This window comes from Saccopteryx bilineata, chromosome 1 (genome assembly GCF_036850765.1).
Source record: "Saccopteryx bilineata isolate mSacBil1 chromosome 1, mSacBil1_pri_phased_curated, whole genome shotgun sequence".
Lineage (NCBI taxonomy): Eukaryota > Metazoa > Chordata > Mammalia > Chiroptera > Emballonuridae > Saccopteryx > Saccopteryx bilineata.
In genome coordinates, this window is record NC_089490.1 from 313237409 (window position 1) to 313252982 (window position 15574).

The 15574-nt window shown below is 33.8% G+C and overlaps 1 protein-coding gene and 1 non-coding gene across 2 annotated transcripts in view; one reads left to right on the forward strand and one right to left on the reverse strand.

The window, feature by feature from the left end:
* Positions 1 to 15574, forward strand: part of GUCY1A2 (guanylate cyclase 1 soluble subunit alpha 2) — a 323767-nt gene that overhangs the window by 243010 nt on the left and 65183 nt on the right. The gene's annotated exons all lie outside the window — the stretch shown is intronic.
* Positions 2526 to 2632, reverse strand: LOC136321564 (U6 spliceosomal RNA). Its single transcript, XR_010728715.1, has one exon. It is a non-coding gene; the product is annotated as a U6 spliceosomal RNA (small nuclear RNA).

Sequence of the window (15574 nt, forward strand, 5' to 3'; positions counted from 1 at the left end):
GTTGCAATTGTGAAGGGGATTATTCTTTTGAGTTCCTTCTCAGTTGTTTCATTGTTGGCATATAGAAAGGCTATTGACTTCTGTATGTTAATTTTGTATCCTGCGACCTTACTGTATTGGCTTATTGTTTCTAGTAGTCTTTTTGTGGATTCTTTGGGGTTTTCGATGTATAGGATCATATCAGCTGCAAAAAGTGATACCTTTACTTCTTCTTTTCCGATATGGATGCCTTTTATTTCTTTGTCTTGTCTGATTGCTCTGGCTAGAACCTCTAGTACCACATTAAATAAGAGTGGAGAGAGTGGACAACCCTGTCTTGTCCCTGATTTAAGGGGGAAAGCCTTCAGTTTAGTGCCATTTAATATGATGTTAGCTGATGGTTTATCATATATGGCCTTTATCATGTTGAGATATTTTCCTTCTATACCCATTTTGTTGAGAGTCTTAAACATAAAATTGTGTTGTATTTTATCGAAAGCCTTTTCTGCGTCTATTGATAAGATCATGTGGTTTTTGTTCTTTGTTTTGTTGATATGGTGTATTACATTAACCGTTTTATGTATGTTGAACCATCCTTGAGTTTCTGGGATGAATCCCACTTGATCATGATGTATTATTTTTTTAATATGTTGTTGTATTCGATTTGCTAGTATTTTGTTTTTATTTTAGCATCTGTATTCATTAGAGATATTGGTCTGTAGTTTTCTTTTTTTGTGCCATCCTTGCCTGGTTTTGGTATGAGGGTTATGTTGGCCTCATAAAATCTGTTTGGAAGTATTGCTTCTTCTTTAATTTTTTGGAAGACTTTGAGTAGAATAGGAACCAAGTCTTCTTTGAATGTTTGATAAAATTCGCTGGTATAGCCGTCAGGGCCTGGACTTTTATTTTTGGGGAGGTTTTTAATGGTTTTTTCTATTTCTTCTCTACTGATAGGTCTGTTTAGGCTTTCTGCTTCTTCTTGACTCAGTCTAGGAAGGTTGTATTGTTCTAGGAATTTATCCATTTCTTCTAGGTTGTTGAATTTAGTGGCATAAAGTTTTTCATAGTATTCTACAATAATTCTTTGTATATCTACGGTGTCCATGGTGATTTCTCCTCTTTCATTTTGGATTTTGTTTATATGAGTTCTTTCTCTTTTTTCCTTGGTAAGTCTTGCCAAGGGTTTGTCAATTTTGTTGATCTTTTCAAAGAACCAGCTCCTTGTTCTATTAATTTTTTCTATAGTTTTTCTGTTCTCTAATTCATTTATTTCTGCTCTGATTTTTATTATCTCCTTTCTTCGGCTGGTTTTGGGTTGTCTTTGTTCTTCTTTTTCTAGTTCCTTAAGGTGGGAAGTTAAGTGGTTCACTTAGGCTCTCTCTTGTTTGTTCATATATGCCTGAAGTGATATGAACTTCCCTCTTATCACTGCTTTTGCTGCATCCCATAGATTCTGATATGTCGTATTGTCATTTTCATTAGTTTGTATATATCTTTTGATCTCTGCACTTATTTCTTCTTTGACCCATTCATTTTTTAAAAGTATGTTGTTTAGTTTCCACATTTTTGTGGGATTTTTTCCCTCTTTTTTGCAGTTGAATTCTAGTTTCAAGGCTTTATGATCAGAAAATATGCTTGGTACAACTTCAATTTTTCTGAATTTGCTGATGTTGTTTTTGTGGCCCAACATATGGTCAATTCTTGAGAATGATCCATGTACACTGGAGAAAAATGTATACTCAGTCACTTTGGGATGAAATGTCCTGTAGATGTCTATCATATCCAGGTGCTCTAGTGTTTTGTTTAAGGCCACTATGTCTTTGTTGATTCTCTGTTTGGATGACCGATCTAGAGCCGTCAGCGGTGTATTGAGGTCTCCAAGTATGATTGTATTTTTGTCAGTTTTTGTTTTAAGGTCAATAAGTAGCTGTCTTATATATTTTGGTGCTCCTTGGTTTGGTGCATATATATTAAGAATTGTTATGTCTTCTTGATTCAGTGTCTCCTTAGCCATTATGAAATGGCCATTTTTGTCTCTGAGTACTTTTGTTGTCTTGTAGTCAGCATTATCCGATATGAGTATTGCTACACCCGCTTTTTTTTGGATGTTATTTGCTTGGAGTATTGTTTTCCAGCCTTTCACTTTGAATTTGTTTTTTCCTTGTTACTTAGATGAGTTTCCTGTAGGCAGCATACAGTTGGATTTTCTTTTTTAATCCATTCTGCTACTCTGTGCCTTTTTATTGGTGAGTTTAATCCGTTTACATTTAGTGTAATTATTGATACTTGTGAGTTCCCTATTGCCATTTTATATCTTGCTTTCTGTTAGTTTTGTGTCGTGTTTGATCCTTCTCTTTCGTTTTTCTATCTTTTGTTTTTATTTGGTTGTATTCCATACATCTTTCCTCTGTTGCTATCTTTTTTATCTCATGTGCTTCTGTGGTGGTTTTTTCACTGGTGGTTACCTTTGAGTAATGAAAAGGGTCCCTACCCTGTTCATTGTAGCGAACTATTTTGTGAGTACTTTTGCACTCCATCGTCCTTTGAAAAATATGGAACGCTTCACGAATTTGCGTGTCATCCTTGCGCAGGGGCCATGCTAATCTTCTCTGTATCGTTCTAATTTTAGTATATGTGCTGCCGAAGCGAGCACTCCTTTTTATTTTTTATTATTTATTGGAGTGACATTGTTTAATAAGACCATATAGGTTTCAAGTGTATATTTCTATGATACATGATCTGCATATTGTATTGCTCACCACCCAAACTCAAATCATCTTCTACGTATTTCCTAATAGATCTATTCTTATAGTAAATTAGATTATGATACCAGAAATAGGTTTATTTTTTAAAAAATAATATCTATAAAGTATTTTTTTCACTGAGAGTTTACCAGTAGATAAGGTGGCATGTTCTTTGTATTTTGCTTTTGTTTAATTATTAGAGCTTTTCTGTATCTTCTCTTCAGATCTCTTCTAACTCACAATTACTCCTTGCAATTTGTTATAAAAATAATCTGTTAAACCCATCTATTTAATACTTAATGTTGCTCATAGCAGTTTATAGTTTTATAAGTTTTCATTTATCTGACAAATGTTTATATTGTTTTTATTCCCTTAAGTATGTCAGCCATAATTAATATAAGCTCTTCGCTTGATTAATCCCTTCTTTAGAGCTCATGTTTATTCTTTAACTTAATTTTTAGTCATGTTACTTGTCTCCTGTGTGCATAATTATTTTTTGTTTTGAGTGCTAAAGATTATTATATATTAAAATTACAGGCATAATTTGACACCTAGAATGATGTTACCCTCCTGTAGGGAAATTTTACATGTGCTCTGGCCTAAAATTGCTAGGAGCTCTAGCAAGCAACACTGGGCTTCAGTTTCTGAGGGAAAACTTACTTCTGACTCACCTTATGTTGATGGCATCATCCTTATGCCTGTGGTGTTGCCTGTCAGGGTCTCATCTCAAAATCTGTAGGGTTTACTAAGGCTCCCGCCTTGGCAGTTTTTGTCCCTGTGGTCCTATGAAGTTGTCAAAAGTACTGCTCATTTTCTCACCTTCTCAATCACTTCTGACTGATGCCCAGGGCAGAAAAGTGCATGCAAATTAGTGCTCACCTTTCCTCAGGTTTATATTCCCCTGTATCTTGCTGCAGTACTTTTTCATTGCTCTGTGAGCTGACCTACAGAGGATGGTCCAAATTATATAATCTGTTTTTACCAGAAATGGCAGTGTAAAGTGATGTATATTTTTATGTGCTTTATTTTGCTAACAGTGAGTCATCCTTACTAATCTACATTTATGCCTATTTTCAACCCAAGGCACAGATGAAATTCTCTTTAAAAAGAAAAGACAGAAACATTTAACTGTATTTAAACTAGCTACTACAGAATAACAACTTCTATTAAGGTACTTAAAGGTATGCCTGGGAGTCAGTATTTCAAGTTCTTTTTATGTAATCACTCTATTAAAGAGGAGTATTGCCATTAGTTCCATTTTACAAGTGAAGAAAATAAAACTATAAGAAAATAGCCAGAGCTCCCAACTGCTACACTCTATAAACTTATTAAATAAAAACATGCTAAGTTTTATGATGTAAAAGTTTCCCTATTTTTTTTTAGTATTCTATTATCTAATAAGATAGATTTTCATGGCTTGAATCTTCAAGAATATTTAAATTTATATTAGATATTTTTTAAGGGAATAGAAGTAAGTAATCTATTTTAGAGATATCCCACCTAAAATGATTAATTTTTTAAATTAGAAATTAAGAGAGATGGGTTCAGTTATGTATGTGAGAGGGGAATGGGTTTTATCCCATCACTATTTTTTTTTTATGTGTGTGTGACAGAGACAGAGAGAGACAGAGAGAGGGATAGATAGGGACAGACAGACAGGAAGGGAGAGAGATGAGAAGCATCAATTCTTTGTTGCAGCTCCTTAGTTGTTCATTGATTATGTTCTCATGTGTGCCTTGACTGGGGGACTATAGCAGAGTGAGTGACCCCTTGCTCAAGCCAGTGACCTTTGGGCTCAAGCCAGAAACCATGAGGTCATGTCTATGATCCCATGCTCAAGCCAGGAACCTCACACTGAATCTGGTGAGCTTGCACTCAAGCCTGATGAGCCCGTGCTCAAGCCAGTGACTTCAAGGTTTCAAACCTGGATCCTCTGCGTCCCAGTCTGATGCTCTATCCATTGCGACACCGCCTGGTCAGACATATCCCATCACTATTTCGACAATTAAGTTCACTGCCCAGATTGAGTTGGGGACATCCACTAGTTATCTTATTCCATTGTTTTTTTCTGTTTATTTCCCCTTCGTTTGTTTTTTTATTATGGATTGTAATGCAGAAGCTATATATTTTAAAATGGTATATTATGGAGTTTTTTTTCCCCCAAAGGGTAATCTTCACTTAATGTCTTATATTGTACTTGTTTTTATATATTGAATAAAATATTTATTTAATGCTAGAATTACTCTTCTGGCATGGTGCTATAGTGCTGAACTTTAACAGACATAGCAGCACCCTTAATGCCTTACATTACAACCCTTCTATAAAAAATCAGCATAATGATTTTATACAAAATATTATATATGTAATGTATATGACAGTGAGATAGAATTTCATGGCTAATTTATTTTATCTTTTATCATGACTAAGTCTAATACAGTCACAGACTTTTACTATTTTTCATCTATCAACATTAGTTTATCAGGCACACATTTTGAAAAGTCCTGGCCTTGCTGAAGAGTTCTGTTATATTTGTCAGACAGATTTTTCATGCAGTTCTTTGTGAAGGTATTTGCATAATTTTACTACATGAAAAATCTAGTAATAATACATTAGTGAAGGAAATATAAGACAAGTCAATGAAAGGAAAAGCTAAATTGATTTTCATGAAACTGTGTGTAAAATATAAAATTGCTCAGTTTGATTTGCTGCAGCAGCCCCCACACTTCCACATGAAAATCTGTTAAGCTTTGTGTTGATGTCATGTCAGGCATATTTGCAGAGGAGAAATGCATTTTTAGTGGAGACATGGTTTAAACATTTTATGAAGTTTCCCTGGTAAATATTATCTTTATGGGATAAGGACGCTTAAAGAGGTTATAATCTACTTCATTTATTTTAACCTGTCTCTAGAAAATGTACCACTCCTTCCCCAGGAGTATTTATTTGTACAAAAGACAAAAAATTGTATTAGTAAAGGCATTCTTTTTTTTTTTTTTTTTTTTTTTTTTTTTTTTTTTTTTTTTTTGTATTTTTCTTAAGTTGGAAACAGGGAGGCAGTCAGACGGACTCCCGCATGCTCCCGACCGGGATCCACCCGGCATGTCCACCAGGGGGCGATGCTCTGCCCATCAGAGCTATTCTAGCGCCTGAGGCAGAGGCCACAGAGCCATCCTCAGCGCCCAGGCAAACTTTGCTCCAATGAAGCCTCAGCTGTGAGAGGGGAAGAGAGAGACAGAGAGGAAGGAGAGGGGGAGGGGTGGAGAAGCAGATGGGCGCTTCTCCTGTGTGCCCTGGCCGGGAATCGAACCCCGGACTCCCGCACGCCAGCCCGACGCTCTACCACTGAGCCAACCGGCCAGGGCAAGGCATTCATTTTTATTTGATTACGTGGTGTACTTTAGAAGTATGAAGCCTCCAAGTAGTTAGGTAGCGCATGTTTTTATTTATCTGAGTTTTATGTAGGGAATAAGAATCTTTGCCCTGCCAATGCTCACTCGTTAAGGAAACTTTAAGATATGATTTCACCAACCCATTTTGGGGATAGATTGGCTCATTATCTTTTGGAATATGGTCCCTTTTTTGGCATTATCACACAAGAGAGGTTTTATTTGCCAGTTCAACTTAATCTCTTTTATGGCTAATTGTCATGCACCTATGTCAACATTAGCAGCTTAAATCTAACAATACCATATAAGTACTGCACGCTGACCGATTGCGCCACTGGAGCTCCCAAATCTAACAATACCAAAAATGATGCAGAAATGGCAAGATAGTATTGTAAGACAGTAATGTGTTTTCTGCATGCTAACCACACTGTTAGGTTTTATGTCTTTGGTTATTGTCTGAAAATCTCGTATCTAGCTCCAAATGAAATTTAAAAATGATTTTCAAGTTAATTTATTAGTTTTTTTAAATTATTAAAATAAAATGACCCCTGAAAATTAGCACCCAGAAAATAGTCAGAATCACTTATAATTTATCAGCCAACCATAACCAGAATGTCCATTTTGTTGAGTATTCTTAAAGGCTTTTTTCTGAATATGCAAACACATAGAAATAGAATATGCTGATTTGAAAAGTAGATTCCTTTAAAATTAAATGGACATCATTCAATTAAGTATGATACACCATATGCCAAAAATATATATGCATCCTAAATATGTAAGAGAGACTTGGTAAGTCCTAGGAAGCATCTGTTATAGTTATTAATTCACTTTAATTTTATATTTTCCTGTTCCTACAATTGAGTTTTTGAGTCTTTGAAAGGCAACTTTTAATCAGCTGAGTTGCAAATATGGCATGAACAATTCAATGTCACAAGTGCTTTTAAAAATCTGTTAAGCTTTGTGTTGATGTCATGTTAGGCATATGGTAATTGTTTGGGTCACTACTATAAGGTTCCTTATTTGGAACATGGTTTCCTAGCAACTCTTGCTTTTTCCTAATGGCTGAATTGATTTCTGCACTTTTGTAATGCTTTCTACTGCATCAGAAATTGTCACTTTGTGTACAAATGTCACAAGAGCAAATATACATCTCAATTTAATTCTAAGAAATTATTCTACTTTATCACTTGCCCTTAATGTGTTTGTTCAAAGGTTAAACCAACCATAAAAATATAAATGTAGTAAAACCTCATTAATTCAGACCTCACTCTTTGGGGAAATATAATAATTTTGACAACAATGTCTGAAATACATGCATATAGTTCCTAGTGGGAGACTTGTTGAAGTAGAAGAAACAGTTATTTTGATGGTCAAATGACTATGTAATCAGCCGGTTGATAGAAACATGGGGCCAGACTATGTACATAATGATCCAGAGGATGAAAGGGCTTTACTTTGAAGGCAGTTTGTTGTTTTAGCTCAGATGAAGCCTGATTCTGAATGATTCTGCCTGAAACCTTGCAAGGAATGACCTTTACTCATTGGTTCAACAAATGTTTTTTGGATACTTACTATTTTTTAGACAATTGGTTCAGCACTGGGGCTGTAGGGTAAGCAAATGGAATATGGCCTTGACTCTTCCAGAAATTACATTCTATGGAACCAACACTCATAAATGACTGACAAAGTGAGCAAGTGGAAATAATCACTTGGATTTCTCTCAATAGTGTTTTCATCTTAATATTGACTGATTTTTATTAGGTTTTTAAAAACATTTGGCTTAGACTTTAAATTCTTTTTAGAGAGAGCATTTAAAATGTTGTACATTCAGACCTACATTATTTTGGTCTAGACTATATATATTTAAGGAAGTGGAGCTGAAAGACATTGAAAACCAATTATGTGCTAGGGGTTGGTTTGAGAGTTTATATATCATCTCATTTAATCTGCACAACCACCCTCTGATGGTCACATCTGCCATTTTTATGTATTTTAAAATTCAAGAACTAAGACCTCAAGGGGTTAAAGAATGTATATAAGGTCATGGAAAAATAATATATGTCCTAAATGTTCTACATATCAGATTTGTGCTAGATGGTTTAGATACTTTCTTTCTTTTATTCCTGCTCCCCAAAACCCTGCAAAGTAAGTTTGATTCATCCTATTTTACATTTGAAGAATTTGAGATTTAGAAATTTACATAATTTGACCAAAAGCATGCAGTTAGTCAAATGCAAAACTAAATTTGAACATAGATGTATCTGCTTAAAAATTAAAATACCTTTGATCTTTCCTTAGACCAAACCGGCCAATACCTCACCAGAATACCTAGAGTAGAATTGTTGCCTGAATCCTTAACAAGAGTTGCTTCTCATAAGCGTTTCCTGTGTGCCAGCCGTCATGCTAAGCTAGAATGTGTGCACCTGTCTCTCTCAGGTGTCCTCTCTCTTTCTGTGGTGTACACACACATATAGTTAATTTGATTACATTTATATATGTTTGTGTTAAGCGTATTTTAATATTTGTGAAATATATGTATCTTCTATATAGTATGTTTTTGTATATATACAACTATGATACCTTTTAATTTATAAATTGGGCAATTCCATGAATAGAAAAATTGTTCTTACTATAGATCTTAGCAAGCTCAGAATACAATTTCATTATTTTCTTATTAAGTTAAAACTCAACTTTTCACCTAAAGAAAGCACTTTACAGATTCTCTTTGGCATATCTAAAGCGCCAGCATCACTACTTTGGTGCAATGGGGCCATTATTAAGTAAGACTACTAAGTGATTGGGAGAGTAGCGAATACAGTGTGGTACACTGGACAAAGAGATGACTCTCATCCCAGGTGGGATGGAAGTCGACAACACGAGATTTCATTATGCTTGTTATAACAGCTCCCAATTTAAAACTTATGAATTGTTTATTTTTGTAATTTTCATTTAATATTTTCAGTTGACTGTGGATAACTGAAACCTGGGAAAGTGAGCAGCAGATGGGGTGGGGGACTAATGTGTGTATTACATGTTATCGTGCAAATGTTAAAATAGTAATGGATCATGAATCAGTTGTCCTTATTTACAAATGATAAAACCAAGACTCAGAAAGGTTAAGAAACTTGTTGTCAAATAAGAGTAATCAGGTAAAAAGAATGAGTGGATTCAGAATTGGAATTCAACTCTGTTCGACTTCAAAATCCATGCTCTTAACCATTGCTTTTTACTGTCTCCCACAGTATAATTGCAATATATGATTTCTAATCTTATGACTAAAATGATGACTTTAAACTCCCTTGAAAATATTACTGCTCTTCCCCCTTTTTTTAAAGAAAGGAACATTCAAATGTAAGAGCAGTGCAGTGACTTGAAAGCATCCTAATTTGAGGCAAACTCTGTTGACAATACTGTCCATGGAAATGTTGAAATAATGTGAATAATTATGTCTGCATTTAAGATTAGGAGCCCCAAATTGGTGGTTTTATAAAATTTAAAAATCTCTGAAGAAAAATAGTGGGGAATAATATTGAAATAAAAACTTCTGTAATATTAGCTTTAGAAGATCCGATCTCTTCTTTGTGGCAATAATCCGAAACCAGGAAAACAGAGATTTAAAACCATAACTGAGAATGCAAAAGAAACATTGTATCAGTTGGCCTCTTTTTTTATAAATAAATTTTTATTAATTTTAATGGGGTGACATCAATAAATCAGGGTACATATATTCAAAGAAAACATGTTCAGTTGGCCTCTTGCATATGAAGTTATCCAAGATCACTTTTAGATTTATAATAACCAAAGCACTGACTGGAAGTGAAAAATACAGTAAAATGGTTTGATCACCCAGCCAACCAACATTTACTGAATTTCTGTCATGTGCAAAGCTACATAATTGAGTTGCAGACTAACTGCAGGAGTGCCAAATACTAATCTGCTTGTTTCCTGGCTTTCATTAAAACAAGATTCTCTCCACACAACACCAAAACACTGGTCACCTAAATCCGTTCAGTTAAAAATTCAATCAGCTGCCCAGATTTCCAGACCCTAGGATTCCTTTCAACTTGTTTGCCTTGATTATTAATCTGAAAGCTGTGTTAAGTAGTCAGTAGCCTATGTTTAGTTATTTCAGTGTGCTTGGCATCTTACTTAAGAAAAGGTATGAACATGGGAGAGAGAAAACAAATGGCACATTTTCCTCAGGGCTTCAAGCAATTGTTTCTACTGACGTTAGTGTGGTTCTCTGCCTCCTCTTCTGTTTCCCTTCCTTTCTGAGTCAGTTTCCTCATTTCTAGTGCAACCCACCCCAGGACCCCCCCAGGACCCCTCAGGTTCCCTTTCTCCCTCAATTTCAGAGAAGTGCTTGCGATTTTTTTATGGGCTACCTAAGAGTTACTCAGATAATATTGTTATAAATAATATATTTATACATAAAACTGTTGATACTAGTTAAAATACTAGTTAATTTAGGAAAGGCTCTTTTTTTTTTTTTACACTTTTAACCTTGAAGTTTTAGATTTGTTTAAATTTTCCATGTGTACATCAATCACTGTATGTGACTTTAGACCAGTAGGAGTTTCACAGACCGTGCCTTCATGGATGGTTTTTCTTTTCTTCTTTATAGCTACCTATACTTTTAAAAACTCATAAATATAACTTTAAAAGAAAGTAAGAATGAACTCTTCCCTGTGTATTTTATTTATAAGGAATAATCAGCAAGACATTGCCTAAAAGTGAACAGGGTAAAATTATTTTTTAGCTAAAAATTGGTAAGAGCATCAACTCTTGTTCACACAGTTGTGCTGACAGGCATTTGGCCATGATAATTAGGGATGGTAGAAATAATGGTCACAGAAGAGAACTATACTGGCAGAAATTAATATGAGCAAATTTCTGATTAATGAGTCACAGATCATTACTGTAAATTTAAATGGGACAGAACTGATGGCAATTAAAACATTTTCAGAGGAACACAACTGGAAATGTAAAATATTAGAATTAGTTTAACTGCTTTATATAGAAAGTAGATCAAAGAATTAAATTTACTTAATGCATTTAGTCCAGAAAATGATTTGTTTATGATAATTCTTCAGCATTGGTAAATTTCTGCATTCAGACTTGTGTTCCTTTTCTGGGGTTCAGGTTGTTTCAGACTACAACTGTTTTATTAGTTGCAGAAATTATTTGATATTCTAGACATGCACGCTCAATCGATTTTAATTAAATATTACCAAGTGAAGAGAATTTTATTTGTTATGATATTGACAGTTATTTCTTTGTGTTATAATTTCTTCTCTCTGATCTTTTGCTTTACAAATCAATATTCTTTTTGACAAAATTTTGCCGTGTAAATTACCTAGTGTAGGTACACTAGCTTTTGGTATTTGTATAAATTTTAGTAGTCTCCATTCTTTTTCTTATTTTCTCATGTTTCTTTTTAAAATTTCATATTCGGAATTGTGTCCTTTTGAAACACACTAAATGTATCCCATGCTCATATTTTGCCTTTACTATTCAGACAGAAATTAGTAATTTGTTACCAGAAGTACAATGAAATATTGGAACTGCTTCATTATCTGTTGAGTATATATGAGGTTATGATGTTTTACTCTACGCAATGGAGCATCCTATGCTATTAAAACTACTCTTCACTACTTACCTCATGTTATTATTGCAATCTATAGCCAAACATTATTGCCTATACTTTTTCTTTTCTCTTACTTTATTTTTTAACTCTAATTTATGAAAATTCTCATCTTATGATTAGAAAGCAAGCCCAGTAAAGCAAGTCATACCATATTTTAAAAATATAAACTCTATCAAAAATCTAAGCATAATATATCAACCGTAAATAATTATAGCAAAGATTGCCTTTTACATTTGGTGAAGGATTGTTTATGCCTTCAAATAGTTGCTTCAAAATAACTAATCCTTATTTTAAGTTGGAAAAATTTATTAGTGCATTTAAGTAGATTGATATTTTGATTTGAAAAAATTACCTCAGGAAATCATGATTCTAGCCAGCTTTATAGCATTGTTATGGCCAGTTAATGCCAGATTCTAGAGCCAAATGTATTTGTCTAAAGAATCCCAGTGTTTTGTGATTTGCCGCTATTGTCTGGTAAAGCATTTATGACATTCAATTAATATTTCAGTTTAAGTGACCTGGGGCTAAAATGCCTTTTTTTTTCCCTTATAGTATACTTAAGCCAGAACTAATTGGAGATAAATTACAAAATGATGATTATGTAAGGGTTTAGGAAATTCAGTTATAAATAGCTAACAATTGGTAATTGTAAGATTTTAAAAGAAAATTCGGAGGACAACTCTCTCATTCCACCTATAAGAAGACAGGTAGAAAAAAATTATATAACTAGTTAGCAGTGGAATCTCAACATTTTAAGTTTGCCAAAGAAGCTAATGAAGAAGATAAGGCCAACCAAAAGAAGGAGAAATAATTCTGAAGTTTTCTTTTCCTAACAACTGTTCATTATGCTAGAAGAAATATCATTTGGAAAGAGTGTTTTTAAGATTATTATATTAAAGAAGTAAAAAATATAGTATAAATCTGTGGCAGAGGTCCAATTCTTTTGACATTTGAGTGTCACATCTCTGTTAACAGAATATTACTATTTTTACTGTTTCCTTTTAATTTTTTAAAAAATTATTAAATGTTTCTTTTACCCAGTATCTAAGTCTTCCTTCTGTAAGAAACTCTCTTGATTTTGTGACAACTATTTATAGGAATTTGGTCAAAGTTAACAAGTAGATTTCTTCTTCTAACCTTCAGCATTTCCTACTATTAAGCTGGGTCAGTTGTTAATTTCTCAAGAGAAAAAAACATCAATATGTAAATTAGTACCCTTTTGAATCCCCAGGGCTTTTATATCTCATCTCAAACAACATATTTTTTTTTTTTGAAAATAATAGAGTGCATTGATGTGGTTTCAGTTAAGAATTTTTTTCAGTTAAGAACATTAATGGAGAAAGTGATACAATCATGGTAATTAAATGATTACTCATTAACAATGCATTCCTTTTGAACTCAACTGGTCCCTAAATTTTCAGGGATGTCCTTTTACTATTCCTTAGCTGTAACTATTGCGAATATTCTTTACTGTCTTTAAATTTGTCTCTTAACCTTACTACTTGAATTCTCAACAGACCCTTTTTTTCCTAATTAAATGAAATGATAGAAGACATCAGTATGAACACACCCCTCTCTAACATAGTCCTTTTTTTAAAAATTATTTTTCCTCTGCCTCTTGCATCTCTACCCCTCACTGGCCCTTGTGTGTCAACAAAATTTCCTTTTATATTAACATAAAATTATCATTTTCTTTTAAAGCCTTCTCCTCTAGCTATGCTGTATTCTGCTTCTCTGTTTATGACCAAACAACAACAGGAAGGGAGGAGAGAGAGGATCAGAAGCATCAACTCACAGTTGCTTTCACTTTAGTTATTCATTGATTGCTTCTTGTATGTGCCTTGACTTGGGCCCAAGCCAGGGTCCCCTTGCTCAAGCTTGCAACCTTTGGGCTCACAATGGTGAACTTTGGAATCATCTGGATGAACCATCACTCAATGACCCAGCGCTGACAAGCTCATGCTCAGTGCCAGCAATGTTGGGGTTTCCAACTAGCAACTTCAGAGTTTCAGGTCAATTTTTGTCCATTGCTTCACCACTGGTCAGGATCTAGGACTATATCTTGTTTATTTTTGTATATTATAGAGCGAGCAATTTATTAATATCTGTTCAATTAAATCAAAACTGATGCCTTACGCTAGAGTGGCTCTGGTCGCAACATGGCGACGCCCAGGATGGGCAGAGCATCGCCCCCTGGTGGGCAGAGCGTCGCCCCTGGTGGGCGTGCCGGGTGGATCCCGGTCGGGCACATGCGGGAATCTGTCTGACTGTCTCTCCCTGTTTCCAGCTTCAGAAAAATGAAAAAAAAACAAAAAAACAAAAAACAAAAAAAAAAACTGATGCCTTAATAGAGAGTGCTTATTCTGATAAATAGGGAAATTGATATGCTAATATATATTTATTCTTTATTTTATTATACATTGCTTTTCCATTTGAAATATTTATTAAGGAACTACTATGTGCTTGATACCAGACTCAGCAGGTATAGAAAACTGCAACTTAATATCTGATATAATTCTATAAATAAGCCTATTATGATAGTATTTAGGGAATATAATATCATCTCTATATTTTAAATTAAAAAATTAAAAGTTATTTTTTAAAATAAATTAGAAAATTCTTATGGGTGTTTGCATATGATCTATTAATAACCAAAAACCCTGGATTGTAACATAGTACTATTAATGTCAGTAGTCAGACACATTGGAAACCAGGTCCTATGTCAAGTCCCAGGAAAGGACTCTCTAAGGGAATAGAGAAATGATGTAATCTAATGACCAGATGAGTGACACTAACCAAAGAAGACTACAATTTCAAAAAGAATCTTCACAAACTGGGTTTAATTAAAATGATCATATCCAATTCTATTGTTATCCTTTACTGCCTAAACTAACAAGACTTAGAAATAGAGTGTATTCTTTCTTATGGAACATGTACATTTTAATGTATTGAATCTAGAGACTACTTCCAAAATTCTCTGAAACTACTAAAGATTGAATAATTAGCCCTTTCTCTCATTAACTATTATTATTAGAATTATCATTATCAGACCTTTGCTATGAAAAGTACAAAATGCACCAGTGATTGGGCTATTCAATTATTTTACATAGCAGCATTTTCCTGTTAGGATAATAGGAAATTCCTTTAAAAAGGAGACATGTGAATTAATTAAGGTGGTGGCACATGGAGATAATTCACTAGGCGTCATCTTTTTATTTAAGAAGTGCTCACATGATTAAATTTCAGAGCTAAAAATTCATTGTCAAAAGTTAGATTTTAGCAGGATAGCTAATTTTATTTTATACCTGTCAACTTGATTGACAAGTAGGACCTATCAAGTATGTTTCTATTCTTGTAATTCAGGGACACCTTGAAAATATTTCCCAAAGGGAAAGAAAGGGATATATAGAGAAAAATAAAGGAAACTGCCTTTCTGATTGAGAACTTTCTATTTAATAGAAAATATTGAAATTTTCTCCTTCCAGTATGGTGCTAAAACTAAAACATTGGAAAATGCCTTGGTTGTAAAATAATTGGTATAAATAAAGTATTTCATTCTTATCTATCAACCATTCGTAATGCTGCCTTAATTTATTTTTTTTCCATTAGCGTCGTTCTGTATTTTTATGCCATTTGAATTGGTAGAATATTTTCTAATTGCAGCAAGGGCTAGTCCTTTCTATATAAGAATTTAGCATTTTTGCTTTGTAATAGCTTATTGAAATACTTAATGTTTTATTATGTTTTTATTACTGGTATATTTAATAATAGATGTTTACATGTGGCTATAGTATAAGTCATGTGAGTAGATATGGTTT